Genomic DNA, 15241 nt, shown 5'->3' with positions numbered 1-15241 from the left:
TTCACCATGTTGTCCTTTGTCACCAGAGCTTCCCTGGTGGCCAGGTTTTGGTGTATGCACTTCTTGGAGGCAAGGTGCTGCATGCGTCAGGCTACCTGATAGGCACAGGATACCAGGTCCTTGGAGGAGAGTTGCTCTGCTGCATTGTGACTGATATTGTAACAGTACTCCAGGTCAGGAGGCCTCTGGGCCTGCAGGTACTCCTGTATGTTGTCTTTGGAGGCATATTCCATGAGAGCGATCGAAGGACCGTCCTGTGTGCAGGACCCAGCAGGTTGATGGTGTCCTTGTGCTGTCCAATAATCTTCATCATCTCCATTTCTGAGATTAGGTTTGACAGATCTTTCTCTGTTGCATCTGACTTCAACATCTTCACAGACACTTTAGTCAAATGGTTGGATTTGTCTTTGTCCAGCCCAATGGCCTCCTCCAACACCACCTGCCCAAAGTAGGGCTGTCTTAGGGGTCTGCCTAAACTACCTAAAACCAGCCTGTCTCAAGGCAGTTATGAACTCTAGATTATCCTCAAAAACATTAAACTACAAGCTAAAAGTTCTCTTCACTAGGTCTCTGTCGCAGGTCTAATTTTCTTATCTTTCATCATTTATCTTTTTCCTAATTCTTATTTTCAGTATAGTTTATTTTGCTTCCAGGTGTTTCCCCTGGTTTCTGTATGCTGTTTCATAGGGAAGAATTATCCTGTCATAAAATTATTTCTCGAGCACTCATTACATCTCTCAGTTAAAATGGGTTCCTTTATGTTATTGATTCATTTGAGTTTTCTCAAAATGGGAAGAATTTTCAAAATGGTGTTTTCCTCAAGGTTCAGAGTATGTCTTAGCCTCATCTTTACTCTTTTTGAAATTCACTTTTCAAATTCCTGTCCCTCTTTTTATCTTTTTAAATTAAAATGTTTTATTTTTACTATTCCTTTATTTCAGTATAGTTGATATTCAGTGTTACATTGGTTTCAGGTTTTCAATATCTCCATACATTATTCTATGATCACTACAAACATAGCCACCATCTGTCACCATATAACACTATTATAGTATCATTGACTATATTCTCTACACTGTCCCATATCTCTTTTTAAAATCTCTGATTTTTATGTTTTCTCTTATTCCAATTTTCGACCATCATTTTACTTGGTTACTTTAATAAAATATGCCTGATTACACACTCTTTGCTGAAAACCATAGCATTTGATTTATAGTAGTCTCCTTCTTTTTCTTTTTTTTTTTAAATTAACATATAATGTATTATTAGCCCCAGGGGTACAGGTCTGTGAATCCCCAGGTTTACACACTTCACAGCACTCACCACAGCACATACCCTCCCCAATGTTCATAAGCCCACCAACCTCTCCCTACCCTCCCCACCCCCCTGGAAACTCTCAGTTTGTTTTGTGAGATTAAGAGTCTCTTATGGTTTGTCTCCCTTTCTCTCGTTGACTTATTTTGCTAAGCATAATACCCTCTAGTTCCATCCATGTCATCGCAAATGGCAAGATTTCATTTCTTTTGATGGCTTCATAGTATTCCATCATATATATATACATATATATATATGTATATATATATTTCATTTGTTGATGGACATCTAGGTTCTTTCCATAGTTTGGCTATTGTGGATATTGCTGCTATAAACATTTGGTGCACGTGCCCCTTTGTATCATATAGTAGCCTTCTTTACCTCTTTTAGAACCCCAGGAAGCTTTATTTATTTATTTAGTCACATAAACAGATGATCCAACACAACGTTTTTTGATGTTCAAATGTATTATAATGTCTTACCGCTTAACACTATGCTTACTGCTATCTTTCACTGTCTGACTAAATCCTCATCATCACTATGCCATTTAATCAGAAAGAACATTTGAACAGAGTTCTCTCCATATCAGGGAATGAAGACTCCACCCTTCTGTTTCTGCAGGTAAAATAAATGTTGATATTGTCTGTCCTGCACATACTCCATCCTGTTCACCAGAATATTCACTATCAAAATATATACAAATAAAAACCATACCTCACCACTTCTATTACCACCCAGCATGCTAAAAACACCATCATATGTTCCTGAATTATTGACTTGATTAATAACCCCACTTCCACACATACTGCACTCCTTTCTCCCTGCAAATTTATTTTGGTACAGCAACTTAACCTAAAAATCAAGTCAGATGATTTTATTCTGCTGTTGAAGGTCTTTTGGTATCTTCCCCTTTCATATTGAATAAAAACTGAAAGCGTTTCAATGTACTAGAAGGTCATGCATCAATACGTTCTTCCTCTCTCCACCACTATGAACTCCTCATTGGCCTCCTTGCTTTTCCTCAAAAGTAACAGACCAGCTGTTCACACAAAGTCTATATACTTACTTGCTCTGCCTAGAGCAAACTTTTCCTTTAATATTTGTATATCACCCTCCTTCACTTCCTGGGTCTTTGTGCAAATAACATCTCATAAATGAGATATAACCACCCAACACAAAATAAAATTAACTTTCATCCCAGCATTCTCCAATGGCTTTTACCTTTCTTGTATTTCTTTGTAACACTTATCACCATCAACCATCAATCATTATTCTATTACTGGTTTATTTTCTTATTGGAGACAGAGAGAGAGAGAATTGGGAAGGGGCGCAGAGGAAGAAGAAAACACCCCACTGCCAAGAAAGCCTGCTGGGGAGTTACATCCCAGGACCCTGAGATCATGACCCAAGCCAAAGGCAGTCACTCAATGGACTGAGCCACCGAGGTGCCCCTCTATTATTGGTTTATTTCACTATTATATTTCAAAAGAATGTAAGCTCTTTGTGGTCAGGTATTTTATATGTTTTATTAATTGAAGTATTCTCAGAAAGGTAGCTGGCAGATTGTAAGGGATCACTAAACTGTATTTTGTTGTTATCATTGGGCTCCTTTATGGGCTTTATCTCTTATACTAGAAGTCTATCCTTCACATGTAAGCAGTAAGAATAGAGCCCTGCTGCCTGTTCAAATGAGTAAAAAGCCTGTATTAAGTGGATATTTTAAAAGCTAAATGAATGGCTCCATAGTTGTATATAGGGGGAAAGGGAACATATTTTCCACAGTTTAGAAGTGGAGTTCTTTTATAGAGTTCTTGTACAAGCCTACACTATTGAACGATAAAGGGCAGTTGTACATTCCAATTATACAAACACTTTGGTAATTTATATCTTTTTTTGTAATTCATGACTGGATCATTTAATTCCTTAGGAGCATTATAGCATTTCAACTTTTCCTGTTCAATAAACTTATTGGGGTTGCTACCTTTTTTATTCAAATGGAGAAATAGTCATGATTTAATCTAAATAAAGTGTTATTGATTGTGTTGTTTTCTAGGAATGAGTCGCACATGCTAGTTTAAAAGTTTTGTTAAATTCCCAAGTCTGTCACCGATAAAAGCCTTTTGTAGATTAGTAACTTGATCAAAACAGAAAAGTTATGTAACACTCAATTGTTATACTATCTTTGTTTCCATCTTGCATTGTAATAACACCCATCTTAACTCTATTTAAGACAAGTCATCGCCAGATGGCTCTCTGGCATTGATTGCATGATATGAAATCTAATATAACTAAAAGTTTTTGGTTTTAGTAGCATATAAATCAATTTAGAAAAATATATGTATTTGAATATAAGGTAAAGTTTTAAATCATTTGGCAATAGTAAATTAAACTTTTTTTTGTAAATTTTTATTTTCTAAAATTTCATTGAGCTCTTTTGCAATAAGAAACAAGTTACAAAAAATTAAGGTTTATTTACCCCAATTCAAAATTATTAGGAATATAATCATAGAGGTTGAAGTATTTAAAATATTGAACCCAAAACATTTTATTAGGTAAATTCATGAATGCTGAGCATTCACTGTTAAAATATACTAATACTATTGATAGGCTGGTAGAAGCCTAAAATCAAATATTTATCAAATATTTATATCCATATCTTTTCATGGCGTGGTAATTCATTTCTCTAGCATTAAATAATATTCCATTGTTTGCATGTACTACACTTTATTTGACCTTTCACCTATGGAAGGATATCTTGGTTGCTTCCAAGCTTTTGTCAGTTATGAATGAAACTACTATAGACATCTTTGTGGGTATAGATTTCATCTTCTTTGGATAAATACCAAGAACTGCTACTGCTGAATCATCTGGCAAGAATATGCTTAGTTTTGTTAGAAACTGCCAAGTTGTTTTCCATTCTTTATTCTCAATAGACATGGAAGAACATTCCTGTTGCTCCACATCCTCACCAACATTTCGTGTTCTGTTGTCAGTGTTCTGGATTCTGGGTATGTACTGGTGTCTCTTTTTTGTTTTAATTTGCATTTTCCTGATGACATATGATGTGAAGCATCTTTTTATATGCTTATTTGCCATCTGTAATATTTTCTTCTGTGAGGTATCTGCTAAGGTCTTTGGCTCATTTTTAATCAGGTTTTTCCCCCATTGTTGAGTTTTAAGGGGTCTTTGTGTATTTTTGATTAACAGTCCTTTGCCAGATGTGTATTATGCAAATTTTTTCTCATAGTCTGTGCTTTGCCTTTTCATTCTCTTGGCATTGTGTTTCACAGAGTAGACATTTTTAAATTCAGTGCTTGTGCTTTTGTAGCTAAAGTTATTGCCAAAACCAAGGTCATTTAAATTTTCTTCTATATTACCTTCTACATGTTTCATGTTTAGGTTTATAATCCAATCTGAGTTAATTTTTGTGAAGAGTGTATGATATCTGCCTGGATTTATTTTATTTTATTATTTTATTTTATTTTATTTTATATTTTTACATTTAGCTTCACCATTACTCCAGAACCATTTGTTTAAAAGATTGTATTTTGCTCTCTTGTATTGCTTTTGCTTTTATATTAAATATAAAATATAATTGATAATATATATTCCGTTCCTTTAATCTAGTCTTTCTGTGATATTACATTATCTTGCTTACAATTATCGTTATGGTATACTTTTTTAAAAAATATTTTATTTATTTATTTGACAGAGAGAGAGATCACAAATAGGCAGAGAGACAGACAGAGAGAGAGATGAGGAGAAGCAGGCTCCCTGCTGAGCAGAGAGCCCAATGTGGGACTGGATCCCAGGCCCCTGGCATCATGACCTGAGCCACAGGTAAAGGCTTAACCCACTGAGCCACCCAGGCGCCCCATTGTTATGGTAAACTTTGAAGTCAGTCCTCAGTCTTTGTTCTCCTTCAACACTATGTTGACTATTGTGAGTCTTTGCCTCTCCATATAAACTTTAAAATAAGTTTGTTAATATTAAGCAAAATGAGACCTCAAGGATCTGGGAGATGTCTAAGAAGTACTTGATACATCCCTTGGGTATGGTTTATTGAAGTGTCCACCTGTCTGAAAGCTGGGGAATCTAGATAAGGCAGGGAAAATTAGTTATGATAAAATGTATCAGAAAACATGAATAAATTTTGTAAAACTTATTGTCATGGCTCATATACAATATGACCAACAGAGGGACTATCAAAAGGAAAGCATCAGTTATGTTTATTGTAAAATTTTTTATTCAAAATAAAGCAATGAGAGGGGAAGACACAATGAGAAAATTACCATTTTTTAAACGGTAAACTTCCTACCAACTGGAATAGGTTTTATATTCTAAGTAGTATATTGAAAAGTAAAACATTGGGGCGCCTGGGTGGCTCAGTGGTTTGGGCTGCTGTCTTTGGCTCGGGTCATGATCTCAGGGTCCTGGGATCGAGCCCTGAATCGGGCTCCCTGCTCCGCAGGAAGCCTGCTTCCCCCCCCCCTCTCTGCCTGCCTCTCTGCCTACTTGTGATCTCTGTCTGTCAAATAAATAAATAAAATCTTTAAAAAAAAGAAAAGAAAAGTAAAACATTAAAAAATAAAATTTTAATTTAAAAAAATTATGTAATTTTTAAAAAAGTTTAAAAATAGCAGAACTATTTTTCTTATAACTGGAAAATACATTATATATATATCTATCAAAATAACTTGTCATGGGGGCGCCTGGGTGGCTCAGTGGGTTAAAGCCTCTGCCTTCAGCTCAGGTCATGATTCCAGGATCCTTGGATGGAGTCCCACATCGGGCTCTCAGCTCAGCAGGGAGCTTGCTTCCCCCTCTCTCTCTGCCTCACTCTGCCTACTTGTGATCTCTGTCAAATAAATAAATAAAATCTTTTATAAAAAAATTTAAAAAAATAACTTTCGTGTCTGGAATCAGGAGCATATGGAAAAAAATAATATCTGAGGACAATACTTCTGCCATGTTTGTACCTTGTTAATATTTTTAAACAGTCAGGCAACTTTTCGCGTTATTGAAATACCTGCTAAGATACCAGCAGTGCCTTTTGGAGCCCTATGACTATAAAAATTAATTGCAAATATTCAAAATGTTTACTATGGTGTCACTATTTAGGGCCACGACCAAGTATGTTTCAGAAGTAAGCATAACTGTTACTCTTCCATAAGGCAAAAGGGCATATTTTCAGGAGTGCCATCTGCTGTACCAGGAGGTGAATCAAGTAATGATTTTGTCTATAAAATAATTCACTTTTCAATCTAACATTCCTCATTCCACATTATAATAATAAAAACTAGGAGGAGACTAAAACAAACAAACAACTACAACTACAACAACCAGCTTTTCCTTCAGTGGAAAAGTAAATATAACCTTATGAGTACCCTGAAATTTATTTTTAAATATTTTTAAGATAAGCGTTTTTGTTAGAAAACCATATATTTTATATTACTAAGAAATAACGGGCAAAGTTTTAGTAACTTCTAAAAAGTCTAATTACTTCTATTTATCTATTAACTCATCTCTTTATGAAGTAGAACATGATCACAACTATTGTATCTACCCAAGTTTGTATGCTTTGGTTATTTTATGTTTGCTATTTCCTTTCTTAATTTTTACAATATTTGATACATAATAGTATCTTTACGTCCATCTACGGTTTCACAGAATTTGTTTGAACTTCATAAAAATGTACCATACGTTTTGCACCAATGTCCTTGTTTTACTTCTCTATTAACTTTCCAAGATTTATTCACTTTAGAGTGTGTAGCTATCATTTATTTTTATTCCTCCATAATGCGATGTTTACAAATTTGTATTTATCTGTACTTTTAAAAATATCTTAATTATATACCATTTCTCATCTCACGTAACACTCACGTTACTTCTACACTTATCAGATATTATGTAACTGAAAACCACAACTCAGCAACAGTATAGCACCATTTTTCAAAATTAAATGGCTTACCAGAATTCTTTAATTCTATCCTTTATTTGTATTAGATGACCCTTTATTCTGGTATTTGGCATTGTTCATATGGAGGAAAGCTTATAAGTTGATATTCCATAAATAGAAGGATTTATTATGATTGATTAATTATTTTCATTTAGAATGCATAGAATATGGTTGATTTAATATTTCTTTCTTACTCTCTGCCTGGAACATAGTGCTATCTATGTAATAGCCACTAAAATATTAAGTTAATTACCTAGACTTTAAACTTCATATGAATAGGAATAACATACAGAACTCTTCTCAGATTGGGACACCTGGGTGGCTCAGTCAGTTAAACGCCTGAACCTTTAGCTCAGGTCATGATCTTAGGGTCCTGGGACTCAGTTCTGCAACAGATTCCCTGCTTAGCCAGGAGTTTGCTTCTCCCTTACCCTGCTGCTCCCCCTGCTTGTGCTCTCTCTCACTCTCTCTCTTACAAATAAATAAAATTTAAAAAATGAATTCTCATCAGATAGCTAATATAGAATATCGTCTTTGTATTCATCAAAGGGAAAGTGCCATATAATAATGAAATTCAGACTACTTCAAATTCATTTTTTAACCAGTAAGAAAGTACTGGAAACAAGCCAAAAATGTCTTTAATGAATTAAAGAAATAGATTGATTTTCAATATCTTAATGTTTCTAAAATAAATTGCAAGATTTTTATACTAGATATCAGTGTAAATATTCATTATACAAGGATATTCTAAAAATAAACCTGAGAAAACTACTTGACATATATGATGACAAAAACGAGTTTGACAAAAGTCAGTTTGGGTAAAACTTACAACACCTACCACCTGAAACTCTTGTTCTATAATTTAATTATTTTAATTTACAAAAATACAAAAATAATATATCAGAGTAAGTATATTGGTAGCTTTGAAGGTATGCTCTGGTTGTGCACTGTTTACTATTTAAAGGGGCATAAAATATGTGATGCTTATGGTGTGACTATATTAATATTCAACAAGTTCAGAAGCATACGAGGAATAGAATAAAGACAAAAGATGACCCTTACTTATCCTAAAGATAGACAATGGTATATATGTGCTAGTTGGGGAGAGAATCCAGTCAGTAGATGGAGGATGTGGTAGTGGATAAAAAAAGACACAATGTTTTGGTTGAACGTTTAGCACTATACTTACCAAAGTGAAATTGTGTGTTAATAGCCTTGAATAAAATCCAAAAAAATATTTTCAATTCATTGAAGATTATTTAGGAAAAACTTGAAAAATACAACTTGATAAGGATTCCAATAAAAGATTCATAAGCAATACAAGATTCAGAATTTTTAGTATATTTTCCCTAAAAAGCCATTTAATTTAAATTAAAAAGAATGCTATTTACCTGCCACTTAAATAAGAGGAAATTATTTGGTTTTGTAATAAGTCAATAAAATAAATTAACATATCTTTAGAAAATAGATATGCACACTAAGTTAAAAATTATAGTGCTTAAGCTGTTCAGCAAACATTTGTAAAATTCCTTGCCATCAGCTAGCTCTGGAGTTCTGCTAGGTGAGTAAGGCCATGTATGTTACTGCTCAGAGTACTGATGCAAAGCAATTGGCCCTTTCGCATCCATTTTTTGCCATTGATATGTCATGCTATGTTGTTTAGAGATACATAGATGGCCCTACATGAAGGCCTTTTTTTGTGTGTATATGAGTGACTGTGATTTAACTTTCAAATCAGATGGCTCCTGATTTACAATGATTCAACTTATGATATATTTGGCAATGATGTGAAAGTGAAAGTGATTCAGTAGAAACTGTACTTTGAATTTTGAATTTGGGTCTTTATAAAAAGGGCCAGTGACATGTGGTATGGTGCCATCTTGTGATGCTGGGCAGGGGCAGTGAGCCACAGCTCCCAGTCAGCTAGAAGATTACAGGAGTGAACAACTGATATTCTTACAACCATTCTATATATAACCATTCTTCTTTTTTTTAGTGTAATATTTAACAAATTGCATGTGATATTTGATACTTTGTTATAAAATAGGCTTTGCTTAAGATGATTTTGCCCAGATGCAGGCAAATGTAAGTGTTCTGAGTATGTTTAAGTAAGCTTAAGGTAAGCTATGATATTTGATAGTTTAGGGGTATTAAATGCATTTTCAATTTTTTATGTGTTTCTCTGTACATAGCCCCCTTGTAAGCTGAGGAACATCTCTATATGTATATGTAGCCTTGGTATGGCTTACATATTATTGGCATGAAACATCTAGAACAGTACGTGTGCCATATAATTGTCTACAACATCAAACAAGTTTCTTGTAAACTTGTGCCAAAGGGGTTATGTCTTTAAGGATTCTTATTTCAGAAGGGTTCTCTCCAACGTAAGATTTTCAGAAGTTAAGTGAAAATCTGACCAAACTAAACATTTTTCCATTTTCCCTAGTGAGCAAAGATAGCTAAAATCTATCTGCCATTTTCAACACTGTACTCAACGACTGTAATTCTAATTTAAGAACAGATTATTTATATCAAAACCACATGTTGGCCTAATCTTACACAATATTCATAAATCTCACTCAGAGCCTTGGACACTTTTATTTGTTGAGTCTATATGGTACTACGGACATTCATCTTTTTTGACCTCATAGCTTCATGTATGTCTATACTTTTGAAAATACATGCATCATAGTTCCATTGTAAAATGTCTGGGTTATAAAATGTGCTATGCTATCCAAATGGTAATAAGAACATACAAATGACCTGATGTAATGAACTGGACCAGATTGCCAGATATCACATTTCATACCAGAAAGATTCAGTGGTAAGTTTTAAAATGGCCAGCTATACTTCGACTGAATTTTAACTCATTTAACTTCTTTATTTGTGTACAGTATTATACATTAGTCAGTACTATAGTAAATAAGTACTTTGGACAGATGTAAATATGCTGTAATAAAAAATGTTTTTCTTCTTTCTTTTAGTCCTTTTTACTTGTAAGACTAGCCACAAATACCATGCCTCCCCCAAAATAATTTGCAATCCAAATTTATCTCTAAATGAATTTATTGCACAGAAAAAATATATATATGTACACTTACAGTAGACATGTTCAAAAATAGTTACACAACAGCAGGGCCCTAAATGTAAGCAGTATAGTTGTTTTGTTTTGTTTTGTTTTGTTTCTTTCTTTAAAAAAAAAAAAGAGTTTATGTGAAATATTGGTATTTTATTTCAAGGCCTAGTATTTCAAGACAGTTAACTACACTTACGGTGTCAACAGCCTCTTGTTGGCAGTATGATTTTATTGGCTCCATGGAATAACAGCAAGAATTTACTATTGCTTCTTTCTTTTATGACACACACAGAAAAAAAATTGACACATTTGCTCAAGACCAACCAGAATCATTTTAACCTATCAAAATTGATGGGAGGCCTTCACTGCCAAAGTCACTGCTGGGTTTTCACAATTCATTGCAGACAATCTGCTACTCCCTTTATGATAAAGGAGAGAAGAGTCACAATCAGGGAAGAAAGCTAGATTAATACTTGTAATTATCATTGAATTATTTAGCCTGCTATAGGATAATTATTAGTAGTGTCATTTGATAATTTTCTCTCATTTTATTAAACACAACTGTGAGTAATTACCCTACCTAATATTTCTCTGTATTGGCTGACTAGCAAACATTCATGGAAATATCCATTAGCCACACATATAAAATGCTGCATTATGATGCTGTTGAATCAGAACATACCACTACCTGATCCTGTAGCTCTTTGAGGATTTGTAAATCAATTAATTCTATGTTTATTGTATTCTTCCCATACAATTAGAAAATTTATACTAGAGTCCATGAACATTATTAGTTTTACCATTTTAAACCAGCAATCACACTTTGATTTTTACAACAAAAGCAGAAATATAAACACACACATTTGGATCAGTTTTCTGTTAGTCTGTCTGGACTTCAAAATCCTATTCCTCAAGATAATGCACACCAAAGTTCTGGATTAAACAAGAAATTAGATGGCACCTGAACACTTGGTTTAATATTCTCCAAAGGACTATGCAACTTATTTCTTACATTATGACATTGTTTTACAAAGATCCACACTTTTATAATGTTAGTATTTTTAATAATCAATAAAGTCAATTAATCATGATTAAAAATCAAACATAAAAATTTCTACTTTTTGCTTTTCCCCCCTCCATTTAGAACTTATTTATAGCCTGATAATTCAAAGGTCCCTATGTTTATGAAAATCTGGACAGAAATAGCTCTAAGATCCCATTCAGAACTTGATATTAATCTAAGTCTTTTGGCTCCATTTATCCTGAGAGCAAAGAGTAGGACAAAGGATTTGAGTACTGTTAGTTTATCTGGGAGATTATCCAAGGTAGAAAAGAATGGGAAAGTGAGACAGTGAAGAAGCAACTTTGTCAAAGAGGTACATTGTTGATATAATTGTTGTGGATAGAAAATGAAGGCTTGCTTTTACTGAAAGGTCCTGAGAAACTTCTTTAAGTTGTCCTCATGAAGACCTGAAAACTGACAATTTTATCTATGGTTCTTATTTCCACTTCACTGAGAGCTGTCCTCAGAGGACATTAACTCTCCTACACTTTTGGGTTGTGTTGGAGACATTCTAAAATGAGAGAGAGAACATGAGATGCTATCAGTGTTAAGTAACTGCAATTTCCCATGGAACTATCCACCACAGGTTTGGCTATAATCAGGTGTTGGGCCTTGATATCAGAGGGATTTGAGGCAGTATCATTTTAGGTTAATCATTATATCTGAAATTTCCAAAAAATTTAACTGATGAAACTTTGATTATAAATCTATAAATATAACAATAAATCTACAGTATTCAAATTATTTTCATAGAAATACACAGACAAAGCATCAATTGATTAATATTTAAATGTTACAAAATACTGAACTGAAAGAATTTGGTCATATAGCAACGTGTAAGAAGTAGAACTTAGGTTTAGGTTACAACTCAGGATGCATTTGAGACTCAGTTAAGAAATTGAATGGAGGGACGCCTGGGTGGCTCAGTGGGTTAAGTCACTGTCTTCAGCTCAGGTCATGATCCCAGGGTCCTGGGACCGAGGCCCAAATTGGGCTCTCTGCTCAGCAGGGAGCCTGCTTCCTCCTCTCTCTCTGCCTGCCTCTCTGCCTGCTTGTCATCTCTCTCTGGCAAATAAATAAATAAAATCTTTAAAAAAAAAGAAATTGAATGGATGTCTGACTATCTTATAGGTTTGCTAAAAATCAGTGACTTTGTGTTCACGTGTGGCTATGCAGGAATTTTTAACATTCCCTAAGAAGTTATTAGATTTGGTTATATAATGGCAGTAAAGGATGGGGAAAAGCAAAGTACAAACCCCATAAAGACAAAGACACTTAGTATGAGAAAAGAGTAATAGATAAGAAGAATCAATGCATTTGAGGAAAGTGGGAATTGAAATACACAATGATTGTTGACTTTTTTAGATGGAGAAAACAAAACTAGCTTGCAAGAAGGAAATAACAGAAGACATGTTGTGATGTGAGACAGAATCCTGGAAAAGGCAGTAATGTGGAATAAAGGAGTAGGGAGAGCATATCAGGTAATTTGGATAGGAAGGAGTTAGGAGATAATTGCTTGATAAATTTTATATGGCCCACTTAAATGCACAGATTTCTCTTCTTTAATTTATATGGAGAACAGGGTGTCCTTTCTCTTCCCTTTCAGAGCACCAGAGGTGTACTCTTTCAGTTTGAAAACCTGAAAAGCTCAGGACTCAGTTGCTTAAGCACAGCTGAGAGGACATATTTCAATTAAGATTTACATTTTGCTGTATGTAGTAGACTGTCAAAAGTGGTTTAACCATATTTTTTCATTTAACAAGAAGACTACAGAGAGTGTTTTCTGGTGTTGGTTCAGAGTCTTAAGAAAGTCAAGTGAACTATCTTAGAGGTTTTCATGGCTTTTTATTCACAGTTGCAAAAATTGCTGTTGGAGTTCTCACTATTAAGCCCACATTTCTGGCAGAAAGATAGAGGTAAAAGAGCATGATAGCTTGTACGACTGATACTTTGTCATATGGTTACAATATAACTAGAAAAGAGACAATAAAATATTTGATGTTGTTTTAAGTTTCCTTGTTGTCAATCCCTCAGTGCTTTCTGATATTAAAGGAAAAAGTAGATGGATATTGACCTGGCAACTATCAACACCTGTCAGTCTCTCTTGGATAACCAATATCTCTATAATCTCTTCTTCCCAGTAAAAAAAAAAATAAAATATATTCATAACCCACACTGTGCCATCTCAAGTTACTGCACCAAGATAAAATTACAATGATTTTCAGTTGTTCCAAATGGACAGAATACCCTTCCTTATGATATCATGTCTTATAAGATAGATAATTGGCTTGCTACCAATATACCCAGATGTGACTGTGGAAGAGACAGAAAAAATATAATAATATTTATTTATTCCTTGGGTTGACCCTGTTTACACAGATGCATTGCTATTAGAAAAGGTTGGTTTGGGACATTGGAATGAATTTACTTAATGGGTCTGTATGTAATTGGGTTGGAGGAAATTTTTAATTTCTACAAAAATTATAAGAATTCTATCTTATTCTCTTTTGTTAATTTTCACATGTTAACAAAGCCAACGTTTTTGTCTAGCAGACAAGATCTTAAATCCTAACAAAACTCAATTTTTTCCTTTTTTTTTTTTAAAAAAAGCCTCGTCTTCTCTCATGCTGCTTTAAATACAACTCAAAATAAAAGGAGCTAAGTGGGGCAGTAAGACCAGACTTTTTATTTTATTTTATTTATCTTATTTTTAGTTAAAAAATTAAAGATTGTATTTATTTATTTGAGAGAGAGAGCATGAGTGGGGCAGGGGGAGGTAGCTGCAGAGAGAGACTGAGAAGTATACTCCCTAATGAGCAGGAAGCCCGATATGGAGCTCAATCCCAGGATCCTGACTGAGATCATGACCAGAGACAAAGGCAGATACATGTGCAAAATCCCTTTCTTTCTGGGAAACAATACTTTACAAGAGATGTTTGAAAAAGTACGGGGGAATCAACTTTAATAGGAGATACAAAAATTTAATTGACTTTTGTAAAGCTACAGGGATCCAAATGATGGGAATCCCAGCCCGTTTAGGTTGTGGACCACAGAGTATTCTTCTCTGTAATATTTTATTTTCTTCCATGTCTACTAACTCCAGTCCAAGTTCACTGATCTCTTTTTAGATAGTGCAAAACATGGCAAAGAATACCAAACCAGTGCCCAATATTCCACATTTATTACATCATTTCTAACATATAGAAGTGTGTTATCAAGGCTGGTTCTGTGAAAGAACAAAGTTATGCTAAAGTGTGTTTTGTTCTCCAAGAAATTAAATGCATGATTATCACACAATTATAAAATACTTGTGCCAAGAATTTTTATTCAAAAATTAATAAGAGAAGCAGATATTAAAACTAGTTCACATGGTTATTTGGGATATAAGCAGAGTTGTGCAGCAGAAGTGCTCTGGGCCCATAATTTGGGATATAGCATTTATGTTTTCTAATGAAAAATCACTAACTTGCATTATTGTTAACAAGAATCTTGTGCATTACCATCAGTTTTCTACATTATAACCTCTTGCTCTACAGTTTGTAAATAACTTTGTCAATAGCAAGCTAATAAACGAGGTGACTCCAATAGATTGAGATAATCTCCAGAGTTTCTGGTACATAATGCCCAGGACTCCATTGAAAGGACACCTAAGAATTTATTTTGCCCAAAAATGTGATCATTTTTTTCACTGTCCTTACCTATTTTCCAAACCTAGTCCTTTTGCTTCACCTTTCAGTCTATGGACAACCCTGACTGACTTGTTAATTCTGGGAATGTCTTGCAGATTAATTTGCTTTCCAGAGGTGGTTCCTCTAATTGATGTCTAAGA

Source organism: Mustela lutreola, chromosome 13 (genome assembly GCF_030435805.1).
Source record: "Mustela lutreola isolate mMusLut2 chromosome 13, mMusLut2.pri, whole genome shotgun sequence".
Taxonomy (NCBI): domain Eukaryota; kingdom Metazoa; phylum Chordata; class Mammalia; order Carnivora; family Mustelidae; genus Mustela; species Mustela lutreola.
Note: the sequence above shows the minus strand (reverse complement) of the source record.